General features: G+C 43.5%; 1 pseudogene across 1 annotated transcript in view; it reads left to right on the top strand.

The window, feature by feature from the left end:
- The first annotated feature begins 2,237 nt into the window (after positions 1-2,237).
- The window catches only part of LOC306655724 (olfactory receptor 1E5-like), a 517,137-nt pseudogene continuing 504,192 nt past the window's right edge, over positions 2,238-15,182 (top strand). Inside the window, exons 1-2 of the transcript in view lie at positions 2,238-2,249; positions 2,909-3,663. The product of the transcript in view is annotated as an olfactory receptor 1E5-like (transcript). The remainder of the gene's footprint in view (positions 2,250-2,908; positions 3,664-15,182) is intronic.

The following is a 15,182-nucleotide window of genomic DNA, read 5'->3' as shown; positions in this document are numbered from 1 at the left end:
GGCTACCGCCCCGTCCGGGATGCCTGCCCAGTGGGAAACACTCACCCGGCTGCTTTGAGTTGGTCCCAAGTCTCTCAATATCTCCTTTTCTTGAGTCCTGAGTCCACGCTGCTCCTCCGGATAGCCGCCCGGAGCCCTGGCGCAGCTGATCCAATTCCAAGCGACGTGCCGAGCCCGTATTTCTCCTTCTCCTCTGGGCAGCCCCCTCTTCAATGCTCCCAGCTGTCTGCGATCACTGCTCCGGCGGGGGCAGGGGCGCCTTGCCGGCCGTTCTACTTTGCAAAGATCCCTGCTTTTGGGGCTACCGCCCCGTCCAGGACTCCTGCCCCGTCCGGGATGCCTGCCCAGTGGGGGACTCTCGCCCGGCTGCTTTGAGTTGGTCCCAAGGCTCTCTATATCTCCTCTTCTTGAGTCCTGAGTCCTGGAGCAACACGAAACGCAGCCACCCTCTAGTCCGCCATCTTGAATCCCTCCATTAACCTGCATTTTTAATGACAAAGTATGTGTTTGCTACTCAAGTGCAGTTCAGTGACAACAGTACTGACATCACCTTGGGGTTCATTTAAAATGTAGAAGTGACTACAGAACCAGATTAGGTTTTTAACAGAATCCCCAGGTGACATGCATGTATATTAAGTTTTAGAAACACTGCCTTAGGTGATTCTTATGTGCAGGTCAGGTTGATAACTATGAATTTAACATCTGTAGAAGTTCATTGTATCATCAGTGATGACATCAGCAGGTGATGTCTGTGGTTTGTGATCTTTCTATATAGTCCTTACATATGAGATTATTCCATTCACTCTCCAGGGAATCCAAAATTGTGAGACACCAGGTGCATGATCTACATGTTTCTTCCCACTGTAATGCCAACACCTAATGTTCAAGGGCACATACTGTTAATGTGGCAGTGTGGAACACCATCAGCAGGGTGAAGTTACCAGCAGTTGTACTCATTCATTTCATTTTAGCAAAGTGAGCTTCCCACATCTGCTAAAACTCCTCCTCTGTTTCCCTTGACAGCTTTTTGACATACTGGGGTTTATTAGTCAGGGCCAACTAGAAGAATTATTATGATGTGTATGATTATGTGTGCAAATTTATTTTAAGAACACAGTCCATATGATATTGAATATTTCTAAGTTCACAATCTGCAGTGGAAGACAGCAGAATGTAGACCAAGGAAGAATGGATGTTACACTTTTGAACGCAGAGCGTTCTGAAGGTAGAATTCTTCTGCAGGGGAGGAAAGTCTTTTGGGGGGCTGAATTTTTTTTCAGGAACTGGTATATATTGTCAAATCATATTGATGTTATATTGATGTCAACAAGATGCCACAACTACAAAAAAATTGTGCACATTGCAATCTCAATGCAAACAGTCAAGTGGAATCCCAGTCATTAAAAGAGTAATTTACATTACCCCCCAAAAGAATGAATTTTTAAAACATCTTTATACTTCCAGCCAACAAGTTAAAATGGTTAAGAAGAAAAAAAAATACAATTTGGAGGTCTGGTATTGATGTTAAAAAAGGCAACTGCTTAAGCATTTCTGTGGATTTGAACATAAATTTCTTGGCCACTCAGCCTCATGCCATTTATCAGCTGGCAGGCGCTCTCAGCCACCTTTGGCAACTCAGACTTAACCACATTGCACCCCTTGGACTTCCAGTTCTCCATTTGATGTTGGTGTACAGCACATGGACACATTTGTTGAATTTGTCCTTCAGCATATTCCATGTAAAATCAAATGGGAGATTTCTCACAAGTATCCAGTGGGCCTTTCTGGCCACCAGGAGCATGGCCTCCAGCTCCATCAAAGGAACCTGTGAAGCTTCCTCCAAAGTTGCCACTTCTGTCTCAATGGTGCGGTTGAAGCTGGCACCACCACCACCACCCATTATGAGGTCCATGCACTCAATGCCAGCGGCCAGGGCTGTACCAATGGCTGGGCCCATGTGCTCCAGGATGTTGGCGCCCATTCTCTCCAGGTCTAAGAGCTCAATACTGTTGACTTCTATGTGCTCCAGGCCCATGTGCTCCAGGTTTTTGGTGCCCATTCGCTCCAGGCTGGCCCACTGTCTTCATGTGCTCCATGCTCAGGCCCATGTGCTCCATGGCAGGACCCATGTGCTCTCCAACAGAGTCCATGTGCTCAATTGTTTGATCCACACAGAGGATGAACGTGGCCATGCACTCCAGGTCAAAACTCATGCTGGCACCCATGTGCCAGAGCCAATGCACTTGATGGTCTGTCCTATGTGCTGGATGCTGGGGGCCATGTGGTTGAAAAAAGTCCTTGAGCGGGGAGGTGATGGGGTGGCAAGAGAAGAATGGAGGAACTTTGGAAGGTGTAGAGGAAAATGGGGTGGGAGGGGATAGGGGAAGGAAAGATAGTAGAGTGAGACAGACAGTATTACCCTATGTATATGTGTGATTACACGAATGGTGTGAATCTACATTGTGTACAACCATAGAAATGAAAACTTGTACCTCATTTGTGTACAGTAAATCAAAATGCAGTCTGTAAAAATAAAAACTAAAAAAAAAAAAAAATCCTTGAGGAAAATCAGCACATAAGATACAGATGGAACAGGAGCCAGTTATGTTTCCCTGGGATTGCCAGCCAGGCAGGTAGGAAAAATTACAATGTATTTTGTCTCGGAAGCCAATATATAAGAGTGTTAGGAAAAGATGAAATATTCAAACATGTTAGAGAAGTTAAGAAAAAGACACCAATGATTATGCAGAGAATAGACTTTTGGGCTTTATTGATTCCAATTATTGTAAAGAAAGTGAGGTCAATTATTATAGAATGAGTATCAGACAATGAATCATGATAGAACAGTGTTCATTTCTTTGGATTGTTAAGGGATTCTATTATTTTCTCTAAAAGATACTGGAGATAGAACCTGACAGGAAGAAACCAAATTTTCATCTCAGAGTTCCTCCTCCTGGGCCAGAGCACCAAAACCTGTTCTGTGCCCTGTTCCTGGCCATGTATCTTACCACATCCTGGGGAGCCTGTTCATCGTCATTCTCATTCACCTGGACTCCCATCTGCACACAACCATGTATTTGTTTCTCAGCATCTTGTCTTTTTCTGATTTCTGTTTTTCCTCTGTCACAGTGCCCAAATTGCTACAGAACATGTGAGTTAAGTTCCATCCATTCCCTTTGAAGACTGCACTATTCAAATGTGCTTCGTCCCGCTTTTTGGAAACCTTGAGATCTTTCTCCTTGTGGCCATGGCTTATGACCACTATGTGGCCATCTGCTTTCCTCTGCACTGCACTGCTGTCATGAACCCTCCTGAGCTCTCTCTCTCTCCCTGGTGGTGCTGTCATGGGTGCTGACCATGCTCCCTTCCATGTTGCACACTCTGCTTATGGCCAGATTATCTTTCTGTTCAGACAGCACGATCCCACACTTTTTCTATGACACCTCTGCTTTGCTGAAGCTGGTCTGCTCTGACACTCATGTCAATGAGCTGATGGTATTTATTATGGGAGGACTCGTGATTGTCATCCCATTCCTACTGATGATCCTGTCCTATGCATGAATTTTCTCCTCCATATTCAAGCATCTTTCTTCTCTTGGTGCCCACAAGGCCTTCTCACCTGTGGATCCCACTTCTCTGTGGTATCACTCTTCTATGGGGCCGCCATCTTGAAAACCCCAATGTTTCTATTCTCGGTCATTAGCTTCCTTGTCCCTTGCAAGTGATGGTAACCAAATTTGTCATTTCAACTTCTCTTAACTGTCACTGACTTCCACATGTCTGCAGCACATCCTAGTTTTTATCCTTATTTTTCAATGGACATCTTCACTAGATGCTTTCTGACACACATAAACTTGAACTCTTTATTATCTATCCATATGTGCTCTTTGTCCTATATTCCATTTCTTGATTCATATTGCCTTCCAAATAGTTACTTAATAAACTGTGTATGTTTGTGTTAATTATGGGTATGTGTTCACAAAAAGATTATTGTTCTCAGCCATATGGAAAAGAATCATGCTTAACCCTCACCTTATACCCTGTACTAAGTTACAGGATAGGGAGATTGATAAAAATAGAGAGCAATGGGCTTGCTCTTGTTTCCTTAGTTAGTGCTGCCACATTTCATGAATGAAATCTTCATTTTCAAATGCTGATGCCAAGAGACTCAGGTAATAGTGTTCTTAATTTGGCCCATGTCTTACCATTACCTCCAGTCCTTTCTCTTTAATATTTGAGGGACACTAGTGAGGCTTTATATGTCTGCCAGTTTCTCTCCATTCTTTCAAAAGAAACAGATGCCAACCAGCATGTTTTACCCTGTGTTTTTGAACAAGGAGAAGATTCCAGCATATTGATGAACATCTTTGAAAGTTTCAGGGTGATTTTGGGTTCTCCTTATTTCTTACACCTTAGTTACTAATTTCAGGAGTGATCCAGTGATGGGGAGAAATAAATTAATTCCCAATCAATGTCATCTACATAAGTCTCTAGTATTTTTGAGATACTTTAAAATTATAATCAAAGATAACTTAATAATTTTTCCACTTTATAATTATCTGTACTTATAGAAACAAAAATAAATCCTGAAACAATGTACTCTTTCATAATTTTATCAAACAAATGCTTTCATTATGGTAATATGAAGGTTGAAAAGAAAACTAAGTAAATATACTGTTTAATAAACTCATTTTAAAAAGTTCTTATTTTCACAAAGTCATAAGTGTGAAAATTAAAAAGTGTAGCTTATGAGTTTTGCATGAATTTAAATAATTTCTCAGTCCCTCTGGGTCTTGTGGAGGAGCGAGCATTGCCTGCCAGTGCTCAGTCTCCTCTAGGTCCTGTGGGTGAGTGTGCATTGCCCACAAATGCCCAGTCTCCACAGGATCTCTGGGTGACCTTCTGTGCACATTATTGATCAGACTCCTCTGCGACCTATGGGTGAGCACCCCTCACTCAGCAGTGCTCAGTCTCCTTGGGGTCATTAGGGTAAGTGTCCATCACTTATCAGTGATCAGTCTTCTCTGGGTCCTGTGGGTGAGCATCCCTTGCCCTGCAGTGCTCAGTCTCCTCTGAGTCCTATGCTACCTGGTTCATTTAAGGAACTGTGTGAGTGAGTGCCTTCCCTCCAATTCAAGGACACCATCTTTGGCCTTAGAAGACTCTCCATGTCAACACTACTGAGGAAAATTGGAGAAATCTGGATAGTTCCACATTCCAAAACCTTGCTTGGCTTTTGGTGCAGTCTTTCAGAGAGGCTTCTCAACAAAGCCTGAAACCACAAGGAAATTATTAGTGGATCTCAATTCCAAGAGCACTGAGGACCTTGATCCATTCTCCATTATCTATCTTTTCCATACCTTTGCTCATATGGCTGTTCTGTTATAGATGATTGAAACATGCCCAGGATTTCTGAGGTCCCTGTGACCAATGGATGACAACCAGATTTCCAGCTGTTGTCTGGATCTTCCATGACCTGCCACTTGTGGGCTATTTTTGCTTCACGTAAAAACCCTCTGGGACCTTTGTATCAGGAGCAATTCCCACCTTAAGAGGACAGTGGGAAAAGTGGTAGAAGATAGTTTCCCACCATCATAGAGGACTTCCTGAGACCTTTGAGAAAGCACCACTGTCCCGCCATCACTGAGGTACCTGAGACATTGCACTGAGGGATATTCTCCAAAATACTCCATGTACTCTAAACCTAAGGGTGAGCACCCCTTCTTCTCCAGGACACAGTCTCTCAGTGTCCTCTGGGTGAGCGTCCATTGCCCAGCAGTGCTCAGTGTCTTTTGGTTCCTGAGGGTGAGCGCCCTTTACCCACCAGTGCTCGGCTCCTCTGGGTCCTCTGGGTGTGTGCCCCTTTTCTCAGCAGTGCTCAGGTTCCTCTGAGTCCTGCAGCCTCCCCCGAGACTGTCTTCATTGCATTTCGTCCTTGGTCATCTTCTGGTGAGCACCACCCTCTCTGCAGTGTTACTTCTTCATAAGAATATGGTGGGTGTTTTTCCTCCAGTTCCCTGATCTTTGTTGTTGAGTATTTCCTTTCTCAACTGTCCCTTGTAGAGCTTGTTGTGTGGTTTCTTTTGGGCTCTTAAGATGCTAGAAGTTTGAATTTCTTGGCTGCCTCTCGTGTGGTACATGAGTGCTCTAAACCTGTGGTGGTCCTTCATCTCCCCAGCTTAAGATTATTCATGGCTGCCCTGCCTGAGTTATTCTTTAGGCTCATTCAGTGAGTAGATCTGCAACTGTTGACAGACTTTCTGTAGGGTGCCTTTCCACACTGTGCCAGAGCTTGTTTTCCAGAGGTTAGAATCCCTGAGGCAGAGATTTCCTGCATCCACCCCTGAGCCTCTTTCTGCACAGGCTGCCTCCTTCCCAGGGTCCTCTCTGGGAAAGACTGGGATCAGGGGCTCTGTCCTCCTACCACATCTCTTCTCATTATTCCTCAGCTCTCATTCTCTCCAGTGATAGCCAATGTTAGCCTAATGGTCTGCCTCCTCTGTCACCTGGACTCTTACCCAGCATAGGGATTGAGTGTGGCATCTTCTTCCCCATCTTTAGTTCAGTATTTTGGGGTTATATTCATCATGTTCTGCTCTGTACCCAGTGGGAGGAGCATCACTGAGGAGAGGAACAAAAGCTCCAGGCATATCCTGTGTGTGGGGAAAGGTTCTGAGAGGAATGGGCCATGGTTCTGCTTGGGTCCTGGGCCTCAACCAGTGGGATGCCATGCTCTGTAGTCCTCTGCTACTTCAGAGGCCCCCAGTGGCCCTCACCCTGCAACCTACCTGGGGTTCCAGCAGATGTTGATCAGCAGGCTTTCTGAAGAGCACTTGTGCACTCATTATTAACTTCACTGGTACAGAGGATGTGTGACACCTGCTTTAAAATGAACTTAAAATGCACCTCTGTCAATTGTGGATTCCACACATTAAGTGCCTCTCTCTGAATGCTTCAGTTTGGGCAGGACTCTTGTATCTGTAGGCAGCTGACAGTTGCCATGGAACCAACATGGATAAGATCAGGCTCTTAGTAAATGCTTCACTGCTATCTGACTCAACAGAGAATTTGCCAACAGTGTTCACTGGCTGATAGTTGAGTATAGTTCTGACAAGAATGTTGGTTGATAATTTCATTTATAAATAAGACAAAAATGAAGCAAGCAGAACATTCATGTGTAGTGTGCTACTTTGTTCAGGACAAGCAGGTGTTCTTGGTGGAATAGATGCTAGTGTTGAGTACTGGAAGTGTAGTTTTATAGCTATTCACTATGGAATAGTTACATACATAAATATTCCTGCATAATTAACCTTTCTCCATGCCTTCGTTAAGTAGAGACAATGCATAAAACAACAAACCAGCTCACAAACGTGGTGGTTGCCCACTTTTTTTGTGGATGCCTTATGTGACCAGAACTGTGCACGGCTAGGAAAGGACCTGGAGTAGAGCACTGTGTTTGTATCTGAACATCACTCAGGTGTATCCTGAGCATGCGTGATAGCAAGACTCAGTGGATATATCCGCAGGTTTCTGGCTCCTAGCAACTTAGACAGGGCTGACAAGTGGAAGAGTGAGCCCTGCTCAGGGCCACGCATGGCTTATGCACACATTCCCACCCACATGGACACGTACGTGTACATGGCACTGAGGAGGGTGCAGCAGATCTGGCAGGGTTTGAGGCCACAGGCCCATTTGTCCTATAGTCCAACTGTGGAGGCTTATCCCACCTAGCTGCCTCCCTTGCTTCCCTCCTGCATCCAGGGCTGCTCTCCTCCCCAGACTCCTCCTGGCCCTCTGTCCTCTCTACATTACTTTTCTTCTGGAGCCTCCCTCCCTGCAATCCTCTTGAATAAACCAAACCTGTTGTGTGAGCTGGGCTTGGGCTCTGCACGGGTCCTCTAAACCTTAAGTCAAGAGTTTAAGGAAATCATACTTACCTTCATTCAGAGCAATCAATGGGACTTTCTGGAGAAAAAGAATCTACCAAAAGCTAAGAGTTGGGAAACCCGCCCACCCTTGTGAGGCCTTAGGACATGGCACTTGGGAACACAAATTAAAGCCAAGTGGGGAGGTCAGACCTCAACCTCCTGATTGTAGAAGACCTTTCTTAAAATGAAAATCCCAAGTGCCCGTGAGGATGAGTTGAAATGGACATACATTTCCAAATATATGACACACCCAATAAGCCGGTAGGAAGAATTTGGAAAGCAAAACCCAGCCTCAAGCTGGCAATCCTCGGGCTCAGTGATGCAGATAGAGCAATCAGAAGAAATTCTGCTCCCTTGACCACTTAAAAAGTGTAAAGCACTTCAAAGGGGCAGGAAGAGGGTGTTTATCCAGTAAGGCAGGTTGTGTAGAGCAATATGATATGGAAATTTTCTTTCAGACCAAGGGAGGAAACACTTGTGTGATGAAGAGCGAAGGTGAAGGAGCCCAGAAGCTGGACAGAGTCACAGGCCTGTGGTGCAGCTGCAGAGCAGGACACAGGGGGCAAGCAGGAACAGACCCACCTGTTGGATGGATTCAGGCCGAGGTGCCCCTGGCTCTGCACATTACTGGTTCTGAAGTTTTGACTGTGGTGGAGTGTGCATTTATCCACAGGTATGTGTTCATGGAATACTGTGTGTTAATTAGCTGGGTCTTCAGGGAATGTCTGTTTGTCTTCTAGATGCTAGACAGCAGTGCTTTCCACAAGAGGCTTTGTACTGGCACTTTCCCTGTACCTGGAGAGCCCTGCACTGCTTCTTGCCACTCCCTGTGCCACTCTCCCAGCAGCCCTGTAGCATTCTTCTCCAAGTCTCCATCCCTCAACAGTGCCCTTGCCAGGCCTGTGTGTCAACCTCAAAAAGGGTACCACCAGAGAGCTGGCACCATCACCCTCCTAGCCAGGTTGGGCCCTCCCTGAGGTGCAGGACTGGCGTCTGCCCAATGACCCAATTTAAGAGTTGGAACTGAGCCTCTTTTGGGGGGTCCTCAAGGCTACAGTGGGAACCAGGCTGTAGAATTTGGAAGGGGAGAGAGGGAGAAGAGGAGCGAAGAGCAAGTGATGGGTGTTGGGGCAGGAACCGTAGGGCACTGGGAGGGGAGGCAACCAGTGTGGACACCGGCTCGAGGGCACCCTCAATGGCAAGAGCAGAGGAGCTCCCAGCTGTATCCTGGTGCAAAGTCCAGGAAGGACCATGCTTTTGTTTGTTGAGGACACCTTTTCTTCCCTGAGGCCATCAGGATGCTTGACACACCTGATGTCATGGACCATCTGCCTCAAGTCTGTAAGGGAGCAGTGATCGCCTCAGTTTCCAAATGGCACAGGATGCTCAGGGGGTTGATGTGACTTTGCCAGGGGTACCCAAGCCACCAGGGGCAGAGCAGGTACCAAAACCTAGGCACTTCTGCCCCTGGGCCATGCTCTGTGTGGTACTGCCAGCACCCTCCAGGTGAGCATGCAGGCAGGAGCAGGTCAAGGAGGAGCTGGGTCCTGTCCTGTTGCCATGAGACTGTTCTGCCTGGGTGTTCCAGTGAACTGACAGGCACCATCTACCAAGCAGTTGTCTCCGAGGGAGCCCCATGTGTTGGTGGGCTCATTCAGAGACTTGCACATACCAAGATTTAAGTTAAATCTAGGAGCACATAGAAGCATGAGTGTATAGACCAGGATGGGACACAAGGCCAAGGGTCCACTCAAGACTAAAACCAAAGCTCAGGCCAAATCCAGGACTTAGCTAGGATAAGACAAGGCCAAATGTTAAGAAAAAGACAATACCAACCCCATCCTAGACTCACTGAAGCCAAATTCAGCTCACAGCTGTGACAGGCTACAGGGCCAGGTTTGCTGAGGCAGGACTAGGCATGGTGGTGCTGGGTACTTGCTTCCTCCATAGGCAGGTCTGGAATCATCCTGGGCCCTGATGCTGGTTCTTGGCACATCAGTGTATGGCTGTTTGAAAAGCATACATGTATTTGTTAATTTGTGGTACTGGGTATGGAACCCAGGAGTACTCTGTCAGAATTTTTTTCTTTTTAATTTCCACACAGGACCTCAATAAGTCATCCAGACTGGCCTCAAACGTGTGATCTTCCTGCCTCCTCCTCCCAGGGACTGGCATTACAGCTGTGGCCACTGCACCAGGTTCTATGGATGTTTTAACCCAGTGATCACACTCAGCCAAAGACTTGTGCACACTATGGAATGAGTTCCCAGGTCTCTTCTGGAGTGACCTTCTGGCTCAGGGAGTCTCCTGAGACTTTAGAGGACAGTGGGGACTGGGGTAGTTTTTTACTTTGGCAGAGGAGATGCTAGAGCTCTTAGCTCTATCATTGGAGAATATGTCCAGGTTTTAGAACAGTACTGAGGTGCAGGAAGCCCAGAGGTGAAAGAGGAGAGTGTGGGGACTCAGCTGGCAAAGTTCTCCATGCACACAGGGTAGGAAGGATGGGGAATGAGGTGGGAGTTAGGTCTAAGTGCCTCCTGTGAGCCCCACATCCTCATAGTCATCTTCAGTAACCTTCATGGTGGACAGTCCCAGAGCTCTGGAGAGAAGCAGAGCCCTGTGAGGTAAAAAGGGGGTCTTGGGAACATGTTTAGGACAGTGACTGCAGCCAGGGAACCTGGAGCCTGGGCCTGGGCAGGAGAGCAGATGCTGCCCATGGTCACTCTACCACTGCAAACCCACACAGTGGTGCACCTGGTAGACCCCAGGCAGGTACTTCAGGACTCCAGGTAAAACCATAACCTATGACCTACTCTTTCTACACCTGCTTTGTTGCTCAAATTTGCCTAAAAAAAGGGGGTCTTTTGACCCTGACTTTTTTTTTTTTATTATTATAAACAAATGGGATACATGTTGTTTCTCTATTTGTACATGGCGTAAAGGCATACCATTTGTGTAATCATAAATTTACATAGAGTAATGTTGTTTGATTCATTCTGTTATTTTTTCCCTTCCCCCCACTCCTCCCACCCCTCTTTACCCTCTATACAGTACTTCCTTCCTCCATACTTGCCCCCCTCCCTAACCCTAACTCTAACCCTAACACTAACCCTTCCCTCCCCCCCATTATGTGTCATCCTCCACTTATTAGCGATATCATTCGTCCTTTGGCTTTTTGAGATTGGCTTATCTCACTTAGCATGATATTCTCCAATTTCATCCATTTGCCTGCAAATGCCATAATTTTATCATTCTTTATGGCTGAGTAATATTCCATTGTATATATATACCACAGTTTCTTTATCCACTCATCAATTGAAGGGCATCTAGGTTGGTTCCACAGTCTGGCTATTGTGAATTGAGCAGCTATGAACATTGATGTGGCTGTGTCTCTGTAGTATGCTGATTTTAAGTCCTTTGGGTATAGGCCAAGGAGTGGGATAGCTGGGTCAAATGGAGGGTCCATTCCAAGTTTTCTAAGGAATCTCCACACTGCTTTCCAGAGTGGCTGCACTAATTTGCAGCCCCACCAGCAGTGTATGAGTGTACCTTTCTCCCCACATCCTCGCCAACACCTGTTGTTGCTCGTATTCTTGATAATCGCCATTCTAATTGGGGTGAGATGGAATCTTAGGGTGGTTTTGATTTGCATTTCTCTTATTATTAGAGATGTTGAGCATTTTTCCATATGTTTGTTGATTGCTTGTAGATCTTCTTCTGTGAAGTGTCTATTCATTTCCTTAGCCCATTTGTTGACTGGATTATTTGAATTCTTGGAGTAGAGTTTTTTGAGTTCTTTATAGATTCTGGAGATTAGTGCTCTATCTGAAGTATGATTGGCAAAGATATTCTCCCACTCTGTAGGCTCTTTCTTCGCATTGCTGATAGTTTCCTTTGCTGAGAGAAAGCTTTTTAGTTTGAATCTATCCCAGTGGTTGATTCTAGCTTTTATTTCTTGTGCTATGGGAGTCCTGTTAAGGAAGTCTGGTCCTAGTCCAACAAGGTGAAGATTTGGACCTACTTTTTCTTCTATAATCTGCAGGGTCTCTGGTCTGATTCCGAGGTCCTTAATCCATTTTGAGTTTAGTTTCGTGCATGGTGAGAGATATGGGTTTAGTTTCATTCTGTTGCATATGGATTTCCAATTCTCCCAGCACCATTTGTTGAAGAGGCTATCTTTTCTCCATTGCATATTTTTGGCCCCTTTGTCTAGTATGAGAAAATTGTATTTATTTGGGTTTGTGTCCGTGTACTCTATTCTGTACCATTGATCTACCTTTCTATTTTGGTACCAATACCATGCCGTTTTTGTTACTATTGCTTTGTAGTAGAGTTGAAGATCTGGTATTGCAATACCCCCTGTTTCACTCTTCCTGCTAAGGATTGCTTTAGCTATTCTGGGATTCTTATTCTTCCAGATGAATTTCATAATTGCTTGCTCTATTTCTGTAAGGTACGTCATTGGGATTTTAATTGGAATTGCATTGAATTTGTATAGCACTTTAGGTAGTATGGCCATTTTGACAATATTAATTCTTCCTATCCAAGAACATGGAAGATCTTTCCATCTTCTAAGGTGTTCTTTAATTTCTTTCTTTAGTGTTGTATAGTTCTCATTGTAGAGGTCTTTCACCTCTTTTGTGAGATTGATTCCCATGTATTTTATTTTTTTCGAGGCTATTGTGAATGGGGTGGTTTTCCTAATTTCTCTTTCTGAAGATTCATCACTTATGTATAAAAATGCGTTGGATTTATGGGCATTGATCTTGTAACCTGCTACTTTACTGAATTCACTTATGAGTTCTAAGAGTTTTCTGGTGGAATTTCCAGGTTCCTCTAAATATATAATCATGTCATCAGCGAACAGGGATAGTTTGAGTTCTTCTTTTCCAATTCGTATCCCTTTAATTTCTTTGGTTTGTCTAATTGCTCTGGCCAGAGTCTCAAGAACGATGTTGAATAGAAGTGGTGAAAGAGGGCATCCCTGCCTTGTTCCAGTTTTTAGGGGGAATGCTTTCAGTTTTTCACCATTTAGAATGATATTAGCCATGGGCTTAGCATAAATGGCCTTTACAATGTTAAGGAATGTTCCCACTATCCCTATTTTTTCTAGTGTTTTGAGCATGAAGGGGTGCTGTATTTTATCAAATGCTTTTTCTGCATCTATTGAAATAATCATGTGATTCGTGACTTTAAGTCTATTAATATGGTGAATTACGTTTATTGATTTCCTGATGTTGAACCAACCTTGCATCCCTGGGATGAAACCCACTTGATCATGGTGCACTATCTTTTTAATATGTTTTTGTATGCGATTTGCTAAAATTTTGTTGAGAATTTTTGCGTCGATGTTCATTAAGGATATTGGTCTGAAATTTTCTTTCCTTGATGAGTCTCTGTCTGGTTTAGGTATCAGTGTGATATTGGCTTCATAGAATGAGTTTGGGAGGGTTCCCTCCTCTTCTATTTGATGGAATACTTTGAGAAGTATTGGAATGAGCTCTTCTTGAAAGGTTTTGTAGAACTCGGCTGAGAACCCATCTGGTCCCGGACTTTTCTTTGTTGGTAGGCTTTTGATGACTTCTTCTATTTCAGTACTTGAAATTGGTCTATTTAAATTGTTTATGTCCTCCTCGTTCAGTTTAGGCAATTCATATGTCTCTAGAAACCTGTTGATGTCTTCAAAATTTTCTATTTTGTTGGAGTATAGATTTTCAAAATAGCTTCTAATTATGTTTTGTATTTCCATCCTGTCTGTTGTGATATTTCCTTGTTCATTCCGAATTTTAGTGATTTGGGTTTTCTCTCGTCTTCTCTTTGTTAGTGTGGCTAAAGGTTTATCAATTTTGTTTATTTTTTCGAAGAACCAACTATTTATTTTGTCAATATTTTTTATTGTTTCTTTTGTTTCAATTTCATTGATTTCAGCTCTGAGTTTAACTATTTCCTGTCTTCTACTACTTTTGGTGCTGTTCTGTTCTTCTTTTTCTAGGGCTTTGAGCTGTAGTGTTAGGTTGTTTATTTGTTGAGTTTTACTTCTTTTATTAAATGTGCTCCATGAAATAAATTTCCCTCTAAGTATTGCTTTCATAGTGTCCCAGAGATTTTGATATGATGTTTCTTTGTTCTCATTTACCTCTAAGAATTTTTTAATTTCCTTCCTAATATCTTCTGTTATCCATTCATCATATAAAAGCATATTGTTTAATCTCCAGATGTTGGAGTAGCTTCTGTGTTTTACTCTTTCATTTATTTCTAACTTCAATCCATTATGATCTGATAGAATACATGCTAGTGTCTCTATCTTCTTGTATTTGCTAACATTAGCTTTGTGGCATAATATATGGTCTATTTTAGAGAAGGATCCATGTGCTGCTGAGAAGAAAGTGTATTCACTCTTGGTTGGATGGTATATTCTATAAATGTCTGTTAAGTCTAAATTATTGATTGTGTTGTTGAGATCTATGGTTTCTTTGTTCAATTTTTGTCTGGAAGATCTGTCCAGTGGTGAGAGAGGCGTGTTAAAATCACCTAGTATTATTGTGTTGTGGTCTATTTGGTTTCTGAAATTGAGAAGGATTTGTTTGACATACATAGATGAGCCACTGTTTGGGGCATAGATGTTTATGATTGTTATATCTTGCTGACTTATGCTTCCCTTAAGCAGTATGAAATGACCTTCTTTATCCCTTCTGACTAACTTTGGCTTGAAGTCCACATTATCGGAAATGAGGATGGATACTCCAGCTTTTTTGCTGAGTCCATGTGCATGGTATGTTTTTCCCCATCCTTTCACCTTTAATCTATGGGTATCTTTTTCTATGAGGTGAGTCTCTTGCAGGCAACATATTGTTGGATCTTTCTTTTTAATCCAGTCTGCCAGTCTATGTCTTTTGATTGATGAATTCAGGCCATTAACATTCAGGGTTATTATAGAGAAATGATTTGGTTTCCCGGTCATTTGGTTCATTTTAAAAATTTTGTTTATTTATTTGTTTGGCACAATTTGTTTCCTCCTTTATTTGACAATTCCTTTAGGATGATTCCTCCCTTTGCTGATTTGCTTCTTTGTTTTTCATCTCTTCCTCATGGAATATTTTGTTGAGAATGTTCTGTAATGCTGGCTTTCTTTTTGCAAATTCTTTTAGCTTTTGTTTATCATGGAAGGATTTTATTTCATCGTCAAATTTGAAGGTAAGTTTTGCTGGGTATAAGATTCTCGGTTGGCATCCATTTTCTTTCAGTGCTTGAAAA

Source organism: Sciurus vulgaris, assembly GCF_902686455.1.
Source record: "Sciurus vulgaris genome assembly, chromosome: 3".
Lineage (NCBI taxonomy): Eukaryota > Metazoa > Chordata > Mammalia > Rodentia > Sciuridae > Sciurus > Sciurus vulgaris.
Note: the sequence above shows the minus strand (reverse complement) of the source record. Positions and strands in the feature narration are given on the sequence as shown.